This window comes from Pristiophorus japonicus, chromosome 7, assembly GCF_044704955.1.
Source record: "Pristiophorus japonicus isolate sPriJap1 chromosome 7, sPriJap1.hap1, whole genome shotgun sequence".
Taxonomy (NCBI): Eukaryota; Metazoa; Chordata; class Chondrichthyes; family Pristiophoridae; genus Pristiophorus; species Pristiophorus japonicus.
The window spans coordinates 235,951,432-235,975,042 of record NC_091983.1 but is presented as its reverse complement, the minus strand read 5'-3'; the positions used below and the strand labels follow the sequence as shown (position 1 = coordinate 235,975,042).

Below are 23,611 nucleotides of genomic sequence, written 5' to 3'. Positions count from 1 at the left end.
TGAATTCATGATAGAAAATAGATTATAAATATCCCTGTTACTAATCTGTATATCAGTCACAGCCCAGAGTAACACCTTGTGGCATAAAACAGGCTGTGGGAGGGTCACCAAACACAGAGTCTATCAGTGTTTAAAGGGGCGACTTTTTAAAGTAGGCAGTAGAATAATTTTGCTTTTCCAGTGTGAGCTCTGAGATTGAGGTGAGATGATGGAGTAAGGAGAATAGATTTTGCTGAAGGAGCTGACTCAATCCCACTCCTGAGACTCGAGCCCAGCATCCAGGCTGACACTCCCAGTGCAATACTGAGAGAGCGATGCACTATCGGAGGGGCAGTACTGAGGGAGTGCAGCACTGTCGGAGGGGCAGTATTGAGGGTGTGCAGCACTGTCAGAGGGGCAGTACTGCGGGAGTGCAGTACTGTCGGAGGGGTAATACTGAGGGGGTGCTGCAATGTTGGAGGGGCAGTACTGAAGGAGTGCAGCACTGTCGGAAGGGCAGTACTGAGGGAGTGCTGCACTGTCAGAGGGGCAGTACTGTGGGAGTGCAGTACTGTCGGAGGGGTAGTACTGAGGGGGTGCTGCAATGTTGGAGGGGCAGTACTGAAGGAGTGCAGCACTGTCGGAGGGGCAGTACTGAGGGAGTGCTGCACTGTTGGAGGGGCAGTACTGAGCGACTGCAGCAATATCAGAGGAGCAGTACTGAGAGAGTGCTGCAGTGTCGGAGGGGCAGTTCTGAGGGAATGCTGCACTGTCGGAGGGGCAGTACTGAGGGAGTGCTGCACTGTTGAATGCTCCATCTTTTGGACAAGACGGTAAACCGAGGCCCCGTCTGCCCTCTCAGCTTCACATCAAAGATCCCTCGGCTTTATTTCAAAGAAGAGCAGGGGATTTCTCCCCAGTATCCTGAGCAATATGTATCCCTCAACCAACATCACTAAAATAACATAATTGTTCATTTGTCTCATTTGGTATATTAACGAGAGTGATTTAGCCACCTCCTATTGGCTGCGGTGATTCCCAACTGGTGATTATTTCTGTGTAACGCTGCAGCTAATGGGAGGCGATGTTGGAGGGTGGGCTCGAAGATCAGGAGCAGCACCTGTTCCGAAATGCATTGATTTTATTTCTCTCCGCATAGGGAACTGATGGCAGAAGGAAGAGATGATCGATGGGAAACAGACTCTGGTCAGGAAACAGTCATCACATTGGGCCCCAGTTCTGACTGATCAGCCAATCAAAGCATCTGTCTGACACAGCGGCCAGCTGGGGGGGAAACAGCTGGAATCCCAACACCTGGAACATCTGTACCAACACTGGGAAAACAGCTGGAATCCCAACACCCAGAACATCTGTACCCATTGAGAAAACAGCTGGAATCCCAACACCCGTAACATCTGTACCACCACTGGGAACACAGCTGGAATTCCAACACCCAGAGCATCTGCACCAACACTGGGAAAACAGCTGGAATCCCAACACCCGTAACATCTGTACCACCACTGGGAACACAGCTGGAATTCCAACACCCAGAACATCTGTACCAACAGTGAGAAAACAGCTGGAATCCCAACATCCAGAACATCTGTACCAATGCTGGGAAAATAGCTGGAATTCCAACACCTGGAACATCTGCAAGCATAGTGATCGCCCCTCTTTGAGCGGGTCCAGTCGGAGCAGGGCCCCCCGAATTACCCCCATACGGACTGAGATCGCCCCTCTCTGAGCGGGTCCAGTCAGAGCAGGGACCCCCTGAATCTCCCCCAGACGGACCGAGATAGCGCCTCTCTGAGCGGATTCAGTCGGAGCAGGGACCCCTTGAATCACCCTCAGATGGACTGAGATTACCCCTCTCTGAGCGGGTCCAGTCGGAGCAGGGACTCACTGAATCACCACCAGACGTACCGAGATGGCCCCTCTCTGAGCGCGGTCCAGTCGGAGCGATGCGTCTGTCCGGTTTGTTGCCCCTTCAGGCCCTTTGGGCGGCCCTGTCTCTCACTGCGCAGCACTTCCCGTCCTGGGGTCACTACGACCTGTGTAAGGCCCAGCTTCACTGGGACCAGGCCATGAGTTGGGATTACATGGCCTGCCAGCCCGAGGCCGCCCTGCTCACCAGGTCACTGAAGGTCAGCTTGGATCCCTCCGACAGTACGTGTGGAGAGACCCCCGAGATGTACTGCACGCTGGTGAGTAGAAGCCTTTCTGAGACAGCCTCTGTTATGTGTCGCGCTGTGAATGGACGCTCACTGAACGGCCTTTATCAAAGTGAATTCCATCCAAATTCCTACATTTGCTTCATCGAGTGCAAAAGCAAGGGAGTCATGGTGAACCTTTATGCATCATTGGTTAGGCCCCAGCTGGAGTATTGTATCCAATTCTGGGCACCACACTTTAGGAAGGATGACAAGGCCTTGGAGAGGGTGCAGAGGAATTTTAATGGAATGTTTCCAGGGTTGAAGGACTTCAGTTATGTGAAGAGACTGGAGAAGCTGGGATTGTTCTCCTCAGAGTAGAGAAGGTTAAGGGGAGATTTGATGAGGTGTTTAAAATCATGAAGGGTTTTGAAAGAGTAAATAAGGAGACAATGTTTCCAGTGGCAGGAGAGCCGGTAACCAGAGGACACAGATTTCAGATAATTGGCAAAAAAGCCAAGGGGGGAGATGAGGAGAATGTTTTAATGCAGCGAGTTTTTATGATCTGGAATGTGCTGCCTGAAAGGAAGGTGGAAGCAGATTCAATAATAACATTCAAAAGGGAATTGGATAAATACTGGGAAAGGAGAAATGTACAGGGCTATGGGGAAGGAGCAGGAGAGTGGGACTAACTGGACAGCTCTGAGCCAGTGGCAGAGACAGACGATATCACGGAGGTGAAAGTAGGCGGGCTTGGTGAAGGAGGAGATATGGGGATGGAATAACAGTCTGATAAGTTGCATTTACTGGAACTGTGAGGAGAAGTCAAACTGCTGGGCTGAACAGGAAAGGTCAGGACACGTAAACCATAAAACTCGCTGCTTCCCAGTGTTGCACCAGAAGGGGTGGCAGTGTTTGTAAAATTAGACACGGAAATAGATGTGAGGAGGGAGGTCGAATGTTTATAAACAACCCCTGGAGCTCCTGACCCCTGTGTCTGAGCCCTGCCCAATATCTCCAGTGGGGAATATGTCCCATTGTGTCTGAGCCTTGCCCAATATCTCCAGTGGGGAATATGTCCCACTGTGTCTGACCCCTGCCCAATATCCCCAGTGGGGAATATGTCCCATTGTGTCTGAGCCCTGCCCAATATCTCCAGTGAGGAATATGTCCCATTGTGTCTGAGCCCTGCCCAATATCCCCAGTGGGGAATATGTCCCATTGTGTCTGAGCCCTGCCCAATATCCCCAGTGTGGAATATGTCCTTGAGATGTAAATTCAAGCCTCTTTCTAAATATTAATGATGCTCTTGTTGAGTGAATCATCTCCTCAGGATAATTGGTTCCTACATCATTGTTCGAGGGGAAACACCTGGTTTAATAATCAGCCGTATGTTTCAGCAATAATTGAAAATGTATAATTTATTGCAGGACATGCAGTTCATAAGAGGGAATTATTCTCCAGCTCAATTAGTAATCTGTTATAAAAATAATACGAGTCTTTGAGGTAAACTTCCAGCTGTCCCATATCGCACTGTGGGAGCTGTGTGTGAAACAGGGCCCGGACCCAGTGAGACCACACTAGATGTTACTGTCTCAGTTTTACACCTCAGGACGTCCCAAAGCGCTTCACAGACAATTGAGGACTTTTTGAAATCGCAATCATTTTTTCTTTCACCGATAAAAACGCGGCTGAATTTATTGGCCTTTTTTTAATATGTAACAATTTTTGACAGGTGTACTCGCTCCTTCTTTCCAGATGTGTCCCGACTTCTGAACTTGTGTTCCCTGATTGTGTGTTGACTGTGAGTGGGTGAGTGAGACAGAAAGACTCCAGGGTGAGAATGTATTCAGACTGTGGCTGTAACCTTGGTGCAAAGACACGAATTCCTGGTCATAAACTGTTGTGATCGAATTGGGCATGGTGGTGCAGGGCTTCTGTGACTGGACCAGTAATCCACAGAACTGCAATTCCAATCCCTCCATGGGCTTTGAGACTGGGCAGAGGGAGATACTGCCGGTCCTGCTGGGAGACTCAGTCCCAGGCACATCCTTCAGTTTTTTATTTGTTCCTGAGATGTGGGCATCGCTGGCAAGACCAGCATTTATTGCCCATCCCTAATTGCCCTTGTGAAGGTGGTGATGAGCTGTCTTCTTGAACCGCTGTAGTCTGTGTGTTGAAGATTCTCCCACAGTGCTGTTAGGAAGGGAGTTCAGGATTTTGACCCAGTGACAATGAAGGAACATTGAATATATTTCCCAATCAGGATGCGGTGTAACTTGGAGGGGAACATGGAGGTGGTGGTGTTCCCATGGAGACCATGGGTTTGTGAGGTGCTATCGAAGAAGCCTTGGTGAGTTGCTGCAGTGCACCTTGTAGATGGTAAACACTGCAGCCACGGTACGCCGGTGGTGGAGGGAGTGAATGTTTAAGGTGGTGGATGGGCTGCTTTGTCCGGGATGGTGTGAAGCTTCTTGCGTATTGTTGGAGCTGCACTCATCCAGGCAATTGGAGAGTATTCCATCACCCGCCTGACTTGTGCCTTGTAGGTGGTGGAAAGGCTTTGGGGAGTCAGGAGGTGAGACACTCGCTGAGAATACTTGCCTCTGACCTGCTCTTGTACCACAGTATTTATGTGGCTGGTCCAGTTAAGTTTCTGGTCAATGGCGATCCCCAGGATGCTGATAGTGGGGGATCCGACAATGGTAACGCCGTTGAATGTCATGGAGAGGTAGTTGGACTCGGGCTTGTTGGAGATAATCATTGCCTTCCACTTGTGGACCACAAATGTTATTTGCCACTTCGGTGTTGCCGGACTGGGAAACAACGTCGGTGAGTGAGCACAGGGGCGATGGGGGAACAGGACTTGTGTGTGTTAGGACACGGGCAGCACAGGTTTGGATGAGCTGAAATTTACGGAGAGTGGAAGATGGGAGTCCGGCCAGGAGAACATTGGAATGGTCGAGTCTGGAGGGAACAAAGTATGGATGAGGGTTTCAGCAGTAGATGTGCTGAGGCAGGGGCGGAGACGGGCGATGTTACCGAGGTGGAAATAGGTGGCCTTGGTGATCGAGTGGATACGATTGTTTGTTTTAGTTCTTCTCGACCAAAAGGCACCAGTTAATGCTCATCGATCTCCATGTTAGAAACAGAATCTCCCGCTGGTCTGTAATCCCCAATTTGATTCATCTCTGGCACCAGCTCAAAGTATTCGCCTCCAATTCCACTTCAGTGCCGATTTGTTCATTGATTTGAGTGTTTCTCGTGCTGCAAAGCAAAACTCACAGTGTCTGAGCACAAACTGAGGGAGAGGCACATCTGGAATACTACGGGCAGAGTGGGCTCCTCATTGTAGGGGAGAGATGGGACACAGTGACACAGTGTGACCGGGGGTGAGGGGGTGAGGGGGTGAGGGGAGAGAGAGATGGGGCACTTCTTCACCCAGAGAGTGGTGAACCTGTGGAATTCTCGACTACAGAAAGTTGTTGAGGCCAATTCACTAAATATATTCAAAAAGGAGTTAGATGAAGTCCTTACTACTAGGGGGATCAAGGGGTATGGCGAGAAAGCAGGAATGGGGTACTGAAGTTGCATGTTCAGCCATGAACTCATTGAATGGCGGTGCAGGCTAGAAGGGCCGAACGGCCTACTCCTGCACCTATTTTCTATGTTTCTATGTTTCTATGACACGGGGCACAGTGACACAGTGTGACCAGGGGTGAGGGGGTGAGGGACTGTGTTATGAGGTTAGCTCGAACAGTCAAATTAAAGGGAGAATCGTCTCCACTTCTGTAGAAACACAGTCTGTGCCTTGCTCGGGTAAAATTCTGACAGCTAATTATTTCTGAATCCGATCACCAATTCTGGAAATCCCAGCGAGTGGTGACAGCTGGTGAATGTTAACGTGGAGTTTCTGGGTAATTTCTGTAAGCTGAGTTTGAACTGATTGTAAACTGGTGCCTGGGGATTGTGTCTGATCCTCTCGGGATTGTTAACATCTGTATCCGTTCCCCTGCCAGCTGTTCACACACTCTCACAGCACAGCAGGAGGCCATTCAGCCCATCGTGCCTGTGCCGGCTCTTTGAGAGAGTGATCCAATTAGTCCCACTCCCTGCTCTTTCCCCATAGCCTTGCAAATTTATCCTTTTTCCCAAATTTATTAAGTATATTTTTCCCTGTTTTCAGGGAGTTTAGTTGAAGCAGGTTCAAATAGCTCCTCAAAGAATGGGTACAGGCACGATGGGCCGAATGGCCTTCTGTGCTGTGAGATTCTGTGATATTTCCCCTGTTTTAAGGGAGTTTATTTTCAGCAGATGCGAGCAGCAGATGGGATTTCAGTCTGAACGAACCAAACATTCTCTTTGTAATATCGCAGTCCATTCTATTGGGTCTGGGACTAAACCTTTATTACTCAGACGGGAAATCGAGGGTTTGGGAGAGGCCGACAGGAAGTGGATTAAACCTGAGGCCATAGACTTTATCCCCATGAATCCGCCCCCTGCCCAATATCTCACTCACTGCCCACTGTCCCCAGTAAACCGGCTGCACATTAAACTTTCCCAGTCTCTTGATTCCTGGATCAGAGCTCCCTCACTGCGCTGCTCTCTGACAATGTTCCACTCACTTTAGCAGCTCAGACAGGAGAATGCTTGAAGAATGATTTACTGTTGTTGTGGCACTGACTAACTGACCCCTGAACCTGTCACCAGTGGATGGATTTTTCTATCGAGCAGTTTGAATGATGAGGAGTCTCGGTTCCATCTCCTGTTATTCTCTGTTACCCATTCTCTGTATTGACCACGTGCAAATTTCATTATAAACACAGATAGAGGCAGACAGGCAAGGTCGAGGGTTCAAGTCCCACTCCAGACACTTGAGCACAAAACCCAGGCCAAGACTCCCAGTGCAGTACTGGGGGAGTGCTGCACTGTTGGAGGGGCAGTACTGAGGGAGCGCTTCCCTGTCAGAGGGGCAGTACTGAGGGAGTGCTCCACTGTCGGAGAGTCAGTACTGAGGGAGCGCTTCCCTGTCAGAGGGGCAGTACTGAGGGAATGCTCCACTGTCGGAGGGTCAGTACTGAGGGAGCGCTTCCCTGTCGGAGGGTCAGTACTGAGGGAGCGCTGCACTGTCGGAGGGGCAGTAGTGAGGGAGTGCTACACTGTCAGAGGGTCAGTACTGAGGGAGCGCTTTCCTGTCAGAGGGGCAGTACTGAGGGAATGCTCCACTGTCGGAGGGTCAGTACTGAGGGAGCGCTTCCCTGTCGGAGGGTCAGTACTGAGGGAGCGCTGCACTGTCGGAGGGACAGTAGTGAGGGAGTGCTACACTGTCAGAGGGTCAGTACTGAGGGAGCACTACATTGTTGGAGGGGCAGTACTGAGGGAGCGCTGCACTGTCAGAGGGTCAGTACTGAGGGAGCACTACATTGTCGGAGGGTCACTACTGAGGGAGTGCTGCACTGTCAGAGGGTCAGTACTGAGGGAGCACTACCTTGTCGGAGGGTCACTACTGAGGAAGTGCTGCACTGTCAGAGGGTCAGTACTGAGGGAGCACTAAATTGTCGGAGGGGCAGTACTAAGGGAGCGCTGCACTGTTGGAGGGGCAATACTGAGGGAGCACTGCACTGTCGGAGGGACAGTACTGAGGGAGCGCTGCACTGTCGGAGGGGCAGTACTGAGGGAGCGCTGCACTACTCTCATCCTGAGCTAGTGAATGGCGCTTTAGAATTCAGTCTTTGCTCTCTCTTTCTCTCCTCTCTCTTTCTCACTCTAGCTCCCTCCTCCCCTCCCACATTACACGGGCTCATTCACCAGAAGCACCCTTTTGCCGAATTTGCCCTCCGACCGAAAGGGGGCACACTCACTGAGCGAGACGATTTTCCCCGCCCCAATCCATGGAGTGGAGAGTTGAGCAAAATTCAGCTCTTTGTAGATTGTTTTTGCTGCGGGCGGTGTAGTCGGTTTGCGGCGGGGTGGAAGTGCGTGGGGAGCGGGGCGGACGGCGGTATATGTCTGCGAGCTCCTGTTTTATTTCCCACCCCCAGGAACCTGCTGACTGACGGAGCTGAAATGAGCCTGGGATTAAAGTGTTTGTTTAAATCTGGTTTGACAGACAGTCGGTGGGTTCCCTGAACACCTGCTCACAGCCCTGAGTCTCCGTGAGGCTGGGGCACTGGGGACATTAGTTTGGGGAGAAGGCCTTTTATTGGGGACCTTTCATTAGAAGGAGGTCACCCATTGGGGACGGACGGTTTAAAATTGGAAGCTGGGTGTTTAATGAAAGATGGCTATGGTCTATAAGGACCGATCGACACAGGCCGGTCAATAATGTGGGATTACACCACAGCTGGTTGAAGATTTGCTGCAGATTCTCAATCCTTCCCCAGTCTGGTTTCTTTCTCTGAAACCTCCCTCTGGTCTTCTCATTGCTGAAATGTTTAGACACAAACACCAGGTGCAGAGTTCTGGGTTTCATTAACTTGAACAAACATTCATTTCTGCCGGCTCACGTTCTTTATAATTAAATTCCAAAGTGTAGAATCCCATCGAGCTCCCAGGCAAGATATGGACTTAAAACCGCCGTTCCTTTATTAAATTAATTCTGGGGATGTGGGCATCGCTGACACGGCCGGCATTTATTGCCCATCCCCAGGTGCCCTGAGAAGGTGGGGGTGGGCCGCCTTCTTGATCCACTGGGATCGGGTTTGATACAAACTGAGTGTCTCGCTCGGCCACTTCAGAGGGTCATTACTAGTCAACCACGTTGGTGTGGGCCTGGAGTCACATATAGGCCCGGGCAGGTTACAGAGGCAGGTTTCCTTCCCTAAAGGACATTACTGAACAAGTTGGGCTTCACGGCAATCTCCCTGAGCTGTGGGCCGTGGGGAGATGGACCCTCTCCCTGACCCACTGTGGGCCGTGGGGAGAGGACTCTCTCCCTGAGCTGTGGGCCGTGGGCAGAGGACCCTCTCCCTGACCCACTGTGGGCCGTGGGGAGATGGACCCTCTCCCTGACCCACTGTGGGCCGTGGGGAGAGGACCCTCTCCCTGACCCATTGTGGGCCGTGGGGAGATGAAGCCTCTTCCTGACCCACTGTGTGCCGTGGGGAGAGGACCCTCTCCCTGACCCACTGTGGGCCGTGGGGAGATGGATGATACCAGAAATGAGAGGGTATACATATCAGGAAAGGATGAACAGGCTGGGTCACTTTTCTCTTGAAAAGAGAATGCTGAGGGGTGATCTAATAAAGGTCTTTGAAATTATGAAAGGTTTTGATAGAGTGGATACAGAGAGAACCAAGAAATCCAATCGGGAATTCAGAAGAAACGTCTGTCCCCAAAGAGTGGTGAGAATGTGGAACTTGCTACCACAGGGAGCGGTTAAAGCAAATAGTGTAGATGCAGTTAAGGCGGGGGGGGGGGGGGGGGCGGTGGGGGTGGCTAGATAAGCGTATGAGGGAGACGGGAATAGAGGGTTGTGGATAGATTTAGATGAGGAAAGACGGAAGGAGGCTCGAGTGGGGCATAAACACCGACATGGACTAGTTGGGCCGAATGGCCTGTTTCTGTGCCGTATATTCTATGTAATCCTATATGTAATCCTATAAGTAATCCTATGTAATCTTTCAGCTCAGTACTGGCCCACTAAATACTGCTAACTGAGCAACTCTGCTCGAACATTAACTCCAACAAAGGGCCTGATTACTGGGTGATGGGGAGTGACAGCAATCTGCGAGATTGTACTTTATGGAGCCACTAACTTCTGTCCTCAATAATACACTAATTTACATCATTAACCAGGGGAGTGAACCGTGCTGATCGCGAGTGGTTTAGTTGGTGATAACGACAGGCTCTTCGTCACACCACACAGTGTAAATCCGAGACAGCAACACTTAAACCCCCGAAATAAATGTCAAGGGGTGAGTGGATTTGTGGAAGGAACAATGATTTATAAGATGCTCCGTTTATGCTCCAGTGTTGCAGGAGCAGTTTCTGTAATACATGATCCTTCTATTGAAATATCTTCCCTTCCCCCGTTGATGCAGCCACACACAGCAGGAGCCCGTTGTGTCTCTCTCTCCCTGGGCTGTATGGTGAGGTTTAATTCTTCTCTTCTTCTTCGGCTGTCCCCCGGAGTTGAGGATGACTTGCTTCCACATTAAAATGAGTTCTCAGGTGACTGATGAGACCAATGTGGGATCCACAGTCTCTGTCACAGGTGGGGTAGATGGTGGTTAGAGGGACGGGTGGGTGGGGTGCTTGGGTTGTCGAACGTTCCTTCTGCTGTTTGTACTTGGCTTCCGCATCCTCCCGGCAAAGAGACTCGATGTGTTCGTCGCCTTCTCGGATGCTTCTCCTCCATTTTGAGCAGTCTTGATCCAAATGTTCAAAATGCGGCCACTCACAACAACATCGAGCAGACAATAGGGGTGTTCTAGCAGCGTTTCTGAAGCCTGGACCACTCTGGAGGCAGCCTTCAATACTTCCCTCAACAGGTGTCGCTATTCATTGTGGTGTGCTGCAAGTTGCACAAATTGGCCATCATGAGGGCCAAGGCCTTACCAGCGGGGAGTGCAGCCCCAACTCAGGAGGAGGAGAAAGAGTAATAGGAGCCTGGCGAGGCCCCGACTGGCCAGCCAGAGGAGGAGGTGCAGCAGCCACGGAGGAGACACCGTGGCACTGCTCCCGATACAAGGGCCACATGTCAGCGGCTCATCATACATCGGTTCTCCAACAACACAACACAACCCCTGACCAGCAACCAATAAACATTTAACAACAGCCCCTTGAAACACCATAACACACAATTAACATCAACAATATCTGTACACAGGCCCCTGCCATTTGTCATTCCTCAACAGTATCCATGTGCCATATTAGGCACATACACTTACAACAATAGCAGGCCTCAAAAACTGCAACCAGATCGTGACAAACATATTTACAGGGTGAGGCCTTCTGTCCATTGTGGCCAAAGTTTTTATTGAGACTAGCTCTGGCATTTGCTACCCCTTACCTTAACCCCCTCCCCCACCTCCTGCTCCTCCTCAATGTTGCCTCAGTGCCTGCAGCAAGGCTGCTTGAGGGCTGCTGTGTGTAACACAGACACTACAGATGGCCGAGTAGGATACATTGGACCAGCTCTGGGCCTGGAAGGCCCGGCTGCGGACTGCACCACCTCAGCATCGGCGGCAGCAGTCTAGGTTGGCTGGTGTGTAGACCGCGGCAAGTGGAAAGGCAGAGTGGCAATGGTGGGAGCCAGAATGCTGTCATCTTGAGCAAAGACAACAAGTTTCATTTCCCACAGCCCACTGCCACTCCCCCAGGGCGGAACCTCAGCATCCGGAGCAATATGCGGGAGCGCGGATTACTGGCCTCCTTCGGCACCGTTACCTCCCCGTTTGATTTTGGGGAACAGAGAGGATGGCAGCAGTCAGTGTTTGCATGGCATCACTCTGTGACTGACTCAGAGCAGCCTGAGTCTCAAACGCAGCGTTCTGAGAGTTGTTGCCACAATCATTGACAGTATCACATCACAAAGGCTTTGCGTGGCTTGGGCCTGTGATGTGATAGCTGCTGCCACGTCAACCATGGCACGCGCTCTCCCCTCTGCAACTCCACTGTCGCTGGTTGAGTCCATCTCCCTCTGTAAGTGGGCAAGGATGGGTTCATTGAACTGCTGAGAGGCAGGGACAATGCTAGAGGCGGCCTCCCCCAACCTCAGGGCAAGTGTATCCATGCTCTGCGGGACCTTCTCCAATGCACTCTCTGGACATAGCCTCCAAGTCCAGGTCCACGTCTGACTTTCTCTGAGCAGGACTGATGGGTCGACTCACTGTCCGGGGAGATGGTCCCCGAGCTTCCCCTCGCTCTGGGCGCTGCTGCAGGCCACTGGATTCAGGAGCCTCAGGCTCTTCAAAGCCCAGGAATGTTGGTCCTTCCACCACGGTGGTGTCCCCACTCGATGCAACTGATGGAGGGTCCCACACAGGCACCACACTTTCCTCACCTTCCTCATCATCTTCCCCGTCAGTTGAAGTGGACGGCGTTTACTGTCAAGGGTCAAGGATCTCACAGAAATGCCAAAGGGCATTCACATACCGTCATGGTCCACAGGGGGTGCTGCTTCTCCGTCCACTACCGCACCAACTGGTGTGCCCATGGGGATGGACACTCGCTCCTCCACCTCACTGAGGGCTTGTATGTCAGGCTCCCCTCCACCGGTGCACTGCTGCTCTCTCCTGTTGTGAGCTAGTTTCACCTGTAGTAAGAAGCACAAGAAGGTGTGAGTGAGTGTGCAGCTCATCGTGTGCCACATGTGCCTTCCATAGTTGAATAGTTGCTGCTGTGTGGATGTGTGTAAACGTCCATTTGAATCTGCGTGGCTGCTCACAGTGCATGTGTGAACGGTGGGATGAGGTGAGAAGGGCCTCAGATTATGGTTGAGGCTGAAGTCTTGTGAAAGGGTAGTGTGAGGAGGGGTGAGGCTGAGTAGGGAACAAGAAGGTGAGCGAGGTTTGGATGGGCCGGGCATGGCTGGTGACCTGAGCTTGAACCTTTATGGTGCCTTCACCAACAAAGACCACGGCCTGGGACAACAGTGACGGAGCAGTCGGAGGTCAGTTGTAGCGCTGGGGCATGGTGCTGTTAATTATGTCCCGAGGACACGGCAATTCAGGAGCACGTCACATCTGCACCGTTCCATTATTCATTTATACTTTACACAGCTTTAGGATTGTGGTACTAATGTTACTCCATTCCTTCTACATCGAGTATTAAAAATAACCAATCCAATATGCGGCTTGAGTCACTGCCTTTAGTCGATGCTGTGACAATTATAGATTCATTAATCTCTATGATCTCTGTATATTGCCGCGCTCTCCATCTTTATCACACGCATTAGTTTTATTGATTGCTGCAACAGCCACTTTCTGATTATTTGGAAAAAGATGTCGGGCTGATTCTGTTTTGCCGATGTCAGGCAGAGTCCCAGTGTGTCTGATCCACAGGATGCACTGCAGCAACTCGCCAAGGCTTCTTCAGCAGCACCTCCCAAATCTGCCACCTCCAGCACCTAGAAGGACGAGGGCAGCAGGTGCCTGGGAATACCATCACCTCCAAGTTCCCCTCGAGTCACACAGTGTCCCGGCTTAGAATCACAGCATCATAGAATGATATAGCACAGAAGGAGTCCATTCGGCCCATTGTGCCTGTGCTGGCTCTTTGAAAGTGTTACCCAATTAACCCCACTCCCCGCTCTTTCACCACAGCTCTGTAAATCTTTCCCCTTCAAGTATTTCTCCAATTCCCGATTGAATCTGCTGCCATCGCCCTTTCAGGCAGCGCATTCCAGATCACAACATGTGGAGCTGCCGCTGTGTCCATCGCTGCTTCACCGCGGAAGGTCAATGAGCTGAAGTGACCCCAAGGGAGCCCTGCCACCTCCGACTGCTCCCTCACAAACCAGCCTGAGGTAAAGCATCATTAGGCCCACAGGCTGGGCGAGGGTCCAACACACAGAGCCCAGGGGTATGGCCTGAGCACAAATAAGGGATTGTTTTAACAATAGACGATAAAAAGACAAGTTCCCGTCAATCATTCCGCTCACAAAACTTTTGTCGTTTCTCTCTCTCTAACCCAAACAGACAGCTGCAGTGAGACTCATTTTCCCATCTCTAGAGGTCAGAGGTCGGAGATTCTTTCACTGAACATGAACTTTGGAAAATCTAAACAAAGAAAACGTCCAAAATGTTGTCATGTCAGCTCCCTGGTCTCCTTGCAGTCCATTTTATTTTGCTCAAAACGATTCCCAAGGATGATTGGGGGACTGAGAGGATCTAACTATGGGGAAAGGCTGAACAGGCTGGGGCTCGTTCCTGGTCCCAGGGATGTGGGACTTCAGTTGCAGGGAAAGACTGGAGAAGCTGGGATTGTTCTCCTTACAGCAGAGAAGGTTAAGGGGAGATTTCATACAGGTGTTCATGGTCATGAGGGGTTTAGACAGAGTAGATAGAGAGAAACTGTTCCCATTGACGGAAGGCTCAAGAACCAGAGGACACATATTGAAGGTGATTGACAAAAGAACCAAAGGCGACATGAGGAAAATTGTTTTTGCGCAGCGAGTGGTTAGGATCTGGAATGCACTGCCTGAAAGGGTGGTGGAGGCAGAGCCCAGCGGGAGAATTGTGTCCAATTCTGGGCACCACACTGTAGGAAGGATGTCAAGGCCTTGGAGAGGGAGCAGACGAGATTTACTGGAATGGTCCCAGAGATGAGGGACTTCAGTTATGTGGAGACTCTGGAGAAACTGGGATTTTCTCCTCAGAGCAGAGAAGGTTAAGGGGAGATGAGGAGACCCCACTTTCTACCTTCTGACACTCTGAATAGCTGCCCTTTACCCCTACTCTCTGCTTTATGTCCTGAAGCTAGCGAGCTATCCATTCTGCTACTGGCTCCCTGACTCTGCATTCTCTGACCTTATTCATTAGTCTATTATGTGGTCCCTTATCGAAGCTCTTTTGGAAATCTGGATAAATTACATCGACTGCATTACCCTTGTCTGCTCTCTCTGTTACCTCTTCAGAGAATGCAATGAGGTTGGTCAAGCAAGACTTTCCCTTTTGAACTCCATGCTGACTATTCATTATTATACTTTTGCTCTCTAAATGTTCTTCTATATTCTCCTTTAGTAAGGATTCCATTATTTCTCCTACCACCGATATTAAGTTGACGGGTTTACAGTTCTCTGGACATGTTCTATCTCCCTTCTTAAATATAAGTATTACGTTAGCTATCTTCCAGTCCTCGGGTATGACACCTTTTTCTAACTAATTATTAAATATGTGCCTCTGCTATTTCTTCCCCAGATTCATTTAAAAAGCACAACGTGTTCCGTCCACACCTGGGGTTTTCTTTAACCCGTGCTGTACCTGCCCTGGGCGTGTTTGATGGTACAGTGTAGAGGGAGTTTTATTCTGCATCTAACCCATGCTGTACGTGCCCTGGGAGTGTTTGATGGGACAGTGTAGAGCAGCGAACCCGGGGACTGGGAGAAATTTAGAACTCAGCAGAGGAGGACAAAGGGTTTGATTAGGGCATGGAAAATGGAGTACGAGATGAAGCTTGCAGGGAACATCAAGACGGATTGCAAAAATTTCTATCGATAAGTAAAGAGAAAAAGGTTAGTAAAGACAAACGTAGGTCCCCTGCAGTCAGAATCAGGGGAAGTCATAACGGGGAACAAAGAAATGGCGGACCAATTGAACAAGTACTTTGGTTCGGTATTCACTAAGGAGGACACAAACAACGTTCCGGATATAAAAGGGGTCAGAGGGTCGAGTAAGGAGGAGGAATCGAGGGAAATCCTTATCAGTCGGGAAATTGTGTTGGGGAAATTGATGGGATTGAAGGCCGATAAATCCCCAGGGCCTGATGGGGATCAAGGGGTATGGCGAGAAAGCAGGAATGGGGTACTGAAGTTGCATGTTCAGCCATGAACTCATTGAATGGCGGTGCAGGCTAGAAGGGCTGAATGGCCTACTCCTGCACCTATTTTCTATGTCTATGTCTATGACTAAGGAGGTTGCCTTGGAAATAGCGGGTGCATTGACAGTCACATTCCATTGACTCTGGATCAGTTCCTATAGAGTGGAGGGTAGCCAATGTAACCCCACTTTTTAAAAAAGGAGGGAGAGAGAAAACAGGGAATTATAGACCGGTCAGCCTGACATCGGTTGTGGGTAAAATGATGGAATCAATTATTAAGGATGTCATAGCAGTGCATTTGGAAAAAGGTGACATGATAGGTCCAAGTCAGCATGGATTTGTGAAAGGGAATTCATGCTTGACAAATCTTCTGGAATTTTTAGAGGATGTTTCCAAAAGGGAGAACCATTTGATGTGGTATATTTGGACTTTCAGAAGGCTTTCGACAAGGTCCCACACAAGAGATTAATGTGCAAAGTTAAAGCACATGGGATTGGGGGTAGTGTGCTGACATGGATTGAGAACTGGTTGTCAGACAGGAAGCAAAGAGTAGGAGTAAATGGGGACTTTTCAGAATGGCAGGCAGTGACTAGTGGGGTACCGCAAGGTTCTGTGCTGGGGCCCCAGCTGTTTACACTGTACATTAATGATTTAGACGAGGGGATTAAATGTAGTATCTCCAAATTTGCGGATGACACTAAGTTGGGTGGCAGTGTGAGCTGCGAGGAGGATGCTATTATGCTGCAGAGCGACTTGGATAGGTTAGGTGAGTGGGCAAATGCATGGCAGATGAAGTATAATGTGGATAAATGTGAGGTTATCCACTTTGGTGGTAAAAACAGAGAGACAGACTATTATCTGAATGGTGACAGATTAGGAAAAGGGGAGGTGCAACAAGACCTGGGTGTCATGGTACATCAGTCATTGAAGGTTGACATGCAGTACAGCAGGTGGTTAAGAAAGCAAATGGCATGTTGGCCTTCATAGCGAGGGGATTTGAGTACAGGGGCAGGGAGGTGTTGTTGCAGTTGTACAGGGCCTTGCTGAGGTCACACCTGGAGTATTGTGTACAGTTTTGGTCTCCAAACCTGAGGAAGGACATTCTTGCTATTGAGGGAGTGCAACGAAGGTTCACCAGACTGATTCCCGGGATGGCGGGACTGACCTATCAAGAAAGACTGGATCAACTGGGCTTGTATTCACTGGAGTTCAGAAGAATGAGAGGGGACCTCATAGAAATGTTTAAAATTCTGATGGGGTTAGACAGGTTAGATGCAGGAAGAATGTTCCCAATGTTGGGGAAGTCCAGAACCAGGGGACACAGTCTAAGGATAAGGGGTAAGCCATTTAGGACCGAGATGAGGAGAAACTTCTTCACCCAGAGAGTGGTGAACCTGTGGAATTCTCTGCCACAGAAAGTTGTTGAGGCCAATTCACTAAATATATTCAAAAAGGAGTTAGATGAAGTCCTTACTACTAGGGGGATCAAGCGGTATGGTGAGAAAGCAGGAATGGGGTACTGAAGTTGCATGTTCAGCCATGAACTCATTGAATGGCGGTGCAGGCTCAAAGGGCCGAATGGTCTACTCCTGCACCTATTTTCTATGTTTCTATGTTTCTATGTTTCTATCACACTCACTCACTCAAACACATAACCTGTGTTGTTCCGTCTCTGTTTCCAGGAGAACCCGTACATGTGCAACAACGAGTGTGATGCTCACATGCCCGAGCTCGCACACCCGCCCGAGCTGATGCTGGATGATGAGGGGCGGATTCCCAACACCTTTTGACAAAGCGTCTCCTGGAGGAGTTTCCCCGAGCCCCTCCTGATCAATATCACTCTGTCCTGGGGCAAGACCATCGAGCTGACCGAGGACATAGTCATCACCTTCGAGTCGGGCCGGCCGGAGCAGATGGTCCTGGAGAAGTCTCTGGACCACGGCCGGACGTGGCAACCCTACCAGTTCTACACGGCCGACTGCCTCACCTCCTTCGGGATGGAGCCGAGAAGCGCCCGGGATCTGAGCCCGGCCTCAGTGCTGGATATCATCTGCATGGAGGAGTATTCCAGGGGCTACGTGTGGAAGGTGGACAAGATGGTCCGCTTCGAGATCCAGGAGCGTTTTGCCCTGTTCGGGGGGCCCGGTCTCCAGGACATGGCCTCGCTGTACGGCCAGCTGGACACCACCAAGGACCTGAGGGACTTCTTCACCCTGACCGACCTGCGGGTCAGGCTGCTCCGGCCGGCCACTGGGGCCACCAGTGTTGACCAGCACAACCACTCCAAATACTTCTACGCCATCTCCAACCTGGACATTCGCGGCCGGTGAGAGCTCCCCGCCCCTTCTGGCCAGAGTCGCAGACCCCACACTTCACACCCAGGGGGCGCCGTGTCAGGCCAACATCTGGGGCACTCACAAACCCAACATTTGGGGGTAACGCACGGGGCCAACATCTGGATGGGCACTCAGGGTCAACATCGGGGGGCACTCACAGGGCCAACATCTGGGGGTAACGCATGGGGCCAACATCTGGATGGGCACTCACAGGGTCAACATCGGGGGGCACTCATAGGGCCAACATCTGGGGGCCATCAACAGGACAACATCTGGGGGACACTCTATCAAGGCCAACAGCTGGGGCACTCTATCAAGGCAACAACTGGGGAACTCTATCAGGGGCAACATCTGGGGGATATTCTCAGTCTATCATCTTGGTGATACTCCATCAGGGTAAATATCTGGTGTTCCCTATCAGAGTTAACATTTGGGATACTCTATCAGGTATAACATCTGGCATGACACTCAATCAGTTATTATCTGGAGGGCACTATATCGGAGTTAACATCTGGCACACAATCTCAATGAACATCTGAAGGTCAGTCTATCAGGGCCAACATCTAATTACGAGGAGAGATTACATAAACTAGGTTTGTGTTCCCGAGAATTTAGAAGGTGTTTTGATAAGTTTTCAAAATATTAAGGGGAACTGAAAGGTTAGATAGAGAGAAACTATTTCCCTGGTTGGGGATTCTTGGAGTAGGGGCATAATCTATAAATTAGAGCCAGACCTTTCAGGGGTCAAATTAGGAAACACTTCTACACACAAAGGTTGGTCGAAGTTTGGAATTCTTTTCCACAAATGGCAGTTGATGTTAGATCAATTGTTAATTTTAAATCTGAGATTAATAGATTTTATTAACCAATGGTATTGAGGGATGTGGGGCAAAGGCGGGTGAATGGAGTTCGGTCACAGATCAGCCATGTTCCCATTGAATGGCGGAGCAGGCTCGAGGGGCCGAATGGCCTCCTTCTTTTCCTATGTGAGCGCTGGGTAACTGGGGAGGTTTGACGTGATCCAGAGAGTGAGAAGATCACACAACACAGGGGGAGGCCATTCAGACCATCGGGCCTGTGCCGGCACTTTGAAAGAGATATCCAATTAGTCCCACTCCCAACTCTTTTCCCATAGCCCTGCAAATATTTCCCTTGAAGTATTTATCCAATTCCCTTCTGAAAGTTCCGATTGAATCTGCTCCCACCGCCCTTTCAGGCAGCGCATTCCAGATCAAACTCTCCTTATCTCCCCTCTGGGTCTTCTACCAATTACCTTCAACCTTTGACCTCTGGTCCCCGACCCTACTGCCACTGGAAACAGTTGCTCATTATTTACTCGATCCAAGTCCTTCCTGATTCGATGACTGATTGTGACTGAAGGCTTCCTTCGTGTTGGATCTATATTCAGTCTGGGTCAGTGAGTTCCCATTCTCCCATCACACAATCTCCAGGGCTCGGAGCCATTCCCTCATTATTCCACACTCAGCTTCTGGGAGGCTCGTTCCAGCTTTTAGCCGAGGACAATCTTCAGACACTAATTGGAGAACAGGAGCAGTAAAATGTTTACGCTGCCGTTAATGTGACTCCAAGGAACTGTCTGGGTATCTGCTTAGTTCAGCATACAGTGCCCAGAACTGACAATTTGCTGAATGTGCAACATACAATCTGCGGATTGTGAAGCTTCACCCTCTCAGTGAGTTAAACAGCGGCTCGATGCTGTTAGCACAGAGTCACCGAGACCAGCGTTCTCACGCTTCACGGTACAGAGACCGTCACAGCACTTTGTGCCTTTCCAAATCGCATTTCCTGAACAACAACAACAACAAAATCTCATCCTTGTCTAAAAATCCCTCCATGGCCTCTCCCCCTCCCTATCTCTGTAACCTCCTCCCACGCTACAGCCCTCCAAGATCTCTGCTGTCCTCCAACACCAGGAACAGCACTCCGAGGTCGCTGCTCTCCTCCACCACAGGCCTCTTGTCCATCCCCCACTCCCTTCGCCCCTCCATTGGTGGCCGTGCCTTCAGCTGCCTGGGCCCTAAGCTCTGGAATCCCCTCCCTAAACATATCCACTTCTCAACCTCTCTATTCTCCCTTAAGACGCTCCTGAAAACTGACCTCTCAGACTAAGTTTTTGGTCACCTGTCCAAATATCTCCTTAAGTGGCTCAGTGTCAGTTTATCTGATTTACGCTCCTGTGAAGCACCTTGGGACGTTTTACAAGTTAAATGCGCGATATAAATTCAAGTTGTTGTTCCAGGTTTTATTGTTGTTGTTGTAAAGAAATAACTTGTGAGAGGCGCTCTATAAATGCAAGCTCTTCCTTTGAGGGGCCTGGAAGGCCGGAGCTGATCAGAAACTCTCTCCTAACGTGTTCTTGTTGCTGCCCAGAATCTGATCGTCAATCAGCGGAAACACACCCAGAAACTGACCCGCCGCCTGGGTTGAAAGGCAGTAAGTGGGAGAAAAATGTTGCTGTTTGCAGAGCGAAGCTGGGAAAGGGAGAGCAGACTCGCGGAGCGGCCAGTCCCCAGTCTAACCCGGCTGCTCAGCTTATTTGAAACCAGCTTGCTATTGTTTTTTGCCAGGTGTAAGTGCAATCTTCACGCCAACAACTGTATCTGGGAGAAGGGGAAGCTGAGTTGCGAGTGTGAGCACAACACCACGGGGCCGGACTGCGGGAGATGCAAGAAAGGCTTTCAAGGCCGAGCGTGGACAGCAGGCTCGTACCTCCCAATCCCCAAAGGGACGGCCAATGTCTGTGAGTAACCAGAGCTGCTCCAGCCCGGCTCAGTGCCGGCACCAGATTCCCTTCACATTTCATTCTCAGCCCAACTCCCGGCAACGCACCGACTCCAAAATACAACCCACCCATCTTTGTCATTGTGTTCATGTGGGAACAGAGACTCACAGCGGGAGATTGGACAGAGCCAGGGACAGAGATAGGGTCCGTGCCCACAGCTCCACACTGAGCCGGGGGGAGGGAGAGAGAGGGAGAGGGGAGAGAGCAGGGCAGAGGGAGGGAGCGAAAAAGGGGGGAGAAAGAGAGACAGAGACAGAGAAAGAGAGAAGCAAAGAATGAAAGAGAGAACAAACAAAAAGAAAGAGAAAGTGGGAAACAGAGACATAGAGAAAGTGATAAAGAGGGAGAGAGAGAAGCAGAGAAAGTAAGTTAGAATGAGAGACGGAAAGTAAGAGAGAGGGAAAGAGAGAGAAAAGGAAAGTGAGAGAAAGAATTAGAGATATAGCGAAGAAAAAAAATAATGAAAGAAAGAAAGATTATCCAATTAGTCCCACTCCCCGCTCTTTCCCCATGGACCTGCAAATGTTGCCTTTTCAAGTATTTATCCAACTCCCTTTTGAAAGTTATGATTAAATCTGCTCCCACCGCCCTTTCAGGCAGCGCATTCCAGAGCACAACAACTCGCTGCTAAAAATAATCCTCATCTCCCTCTGGGTCTTTGGCCAATCACCTTCAATCTGTGTCCTTGGGTTACCCACCCTCCTGCCCCTGCAAACAGTTTCTCCTTATTCACTCCATCAAAACCCTTCCTCATTTTGAAGCCCTCTATCAATGTAATGTCGGGGTCAGTGAGCGAGGGGGATCGCTGGCATTATGTAGAGGGTGAGGTTGTAATAGCCGCAGGGGTTGAATTTGCTGAAACCTCACTCCGGACACCCACACATACAGAGCCAGCAGTGAGGTGCAGACTGATGTGAGAATGGAATGTTCACAGCTGGGTGAACATCTGGGGAACAGCTGGGGAAGGTTAGAGGAGAATCAGCCTCTGTGTAATCAGTATCTGAAGCAGATCAGGAAGTGAAGGTTGTGAGGGATATTTGTGGCCTGCTGTGTGTGGAATGTCCCGAGATCAATATCCAGATAGTGAGCTGACTGGGCAGTGGGGGAGGGGTGTGTGTGACCACTGATGCCCTTACGTATTAACTCTGCGTACTTACACACTAATCGCACGTAGTGGGAGCGTCCCCACATACTACTCTCACACTCACCTTACGGGAGCACTTTAGCAACTCTACCTGGTCTCACACAGGGCTGGTGTGAGCGCTCAGAGGATGCAGCACGCCAATCCCCCATCAGTTCCTTGTTCGTGAGTTTGAGTGACGTCGATCTGATGAACACTCCGTGTGATGGGTTGTGTTAATGTGTTTATCGATAAAGATTGTTAATCAGATGTCTCTCTAACTCTGTTTCCATTTCCCTCTCCAGGCCTCCCTGACCCCTCCGTGGCGAGTGGCCGTAAGTAGAACCTATGCTCTCTGACCTGTGACTTGCTGACCCAGAGCTCATTTCTGTATCGGGAATGATCCGATTCCCTCAAACCTCCCTTGTCGCTCAGTGAGCGAGGAACAGGTGTAGGTGTGAGCAGGGATTGAGTGTGAGCAGGGGCTGAGTGTGAACAGATGAAAGTGTGAGGCAGATTAGGTATGAACAGGGCTGGGATCAGGAGTCTGCTTGCCTGTGTATCTATGCAGTAAAGTATAATCTCCTCGAGCAGTGCAGCAGATATAAAGCAGGGAAGATGTAATCTGTACGACGGACATCTTAGCTGAGACGAAAATGCTTCTCACTGTGTCTCAGTGAGAACGTTCAGTGGGAAGTGGAGGGAAGATTTGTAGAAATCCATTTGGTGGTTGAGGCCAAGATCAATGGGGACGTGTTGTAATCCCGTTATCCCATATGCAGGAATGGGAACTAGGTGAGTGTCTCGGCCTCAATCTGTTCCTCTTTGTTCCTGGATCTTACATCAACTTGTTCCCGTTTATTTAACCCTTCACATGCTGTCCATGTCATTCCAAACCATCCGCCATAACGCAACCCCGAACCAACACCCAGACTGACCGGGAGCAGAGTGACCATAACTCCCCACACTGACCAGGAGTGACCATAACTCCCCACACTGACCGGGAGTGACCATAACTCCCCACACTGACCGGGAGTGACCATAACTCCCCACACTGACCGGGAGTGACCATAACTCCCCACACTGACCGGGAGTGACCATAACTCCCCACAGTGACCGGGAGTGACCATAACTCCCCACACTGACCGGGAGTGATCATAACTCTCCACACTGACTGGGAGTGACCATAACTCTCCACACTGACCGGGAGTGACCATAGCTCTCTGATCAGGAGTGACCATAACTCCCCACACTGACCAGGAGTGACCATAACTCCCCACACTGACCGGGAGTGACCATAACTCCCCACACTGACCAGGAGTGACCATAACTCTCCACACTGACCGGGAGTGACCAAAACGCCCCACACTGACCAGGAGTGACCATAACCCACCACACTGACCGAGACTGGGGGTCTATGAAACGTTACATTTTGACCCCAAACCTGCTCCTTTGCTACCCAGGTACAAACCCTCAATATACCGTAATCCCACAATAACAGCCTGTCACGGCCTCACCCCATTTAATCATCTCTCCGCGGACCAGATTCCCACTAATTATCCATCGATCCGGTTTGATTGACAGCCGGGCAGTGAGTAGACCCGGGGAAGTGATTGATTGATCCGACATTGGCTCCCGGTCCAGCAACGCCTCCAATTTATAATTCTCAACCTCGCGTTCAAATCCCTCCGTGGCCCCACCCCTCCCTATCAGTAAAGCCTCACACTCTACAGCCCTCCCT

At 50.3% G+C, this 23,611-nt stretch overlaps 1 pseudogene; it reads left to right on the top strand.

Annotated features, from left to right (window-relative positions):
• Nucleotides 1–1,608: 1,608 nt before the first annotated feature.
• Nucleotides 1,609–23,611, top strand: part of LOC139266701 (netrin-G1-like) — a 41,449-nt pseudogene continuing 19,446 nt past the window's right edge.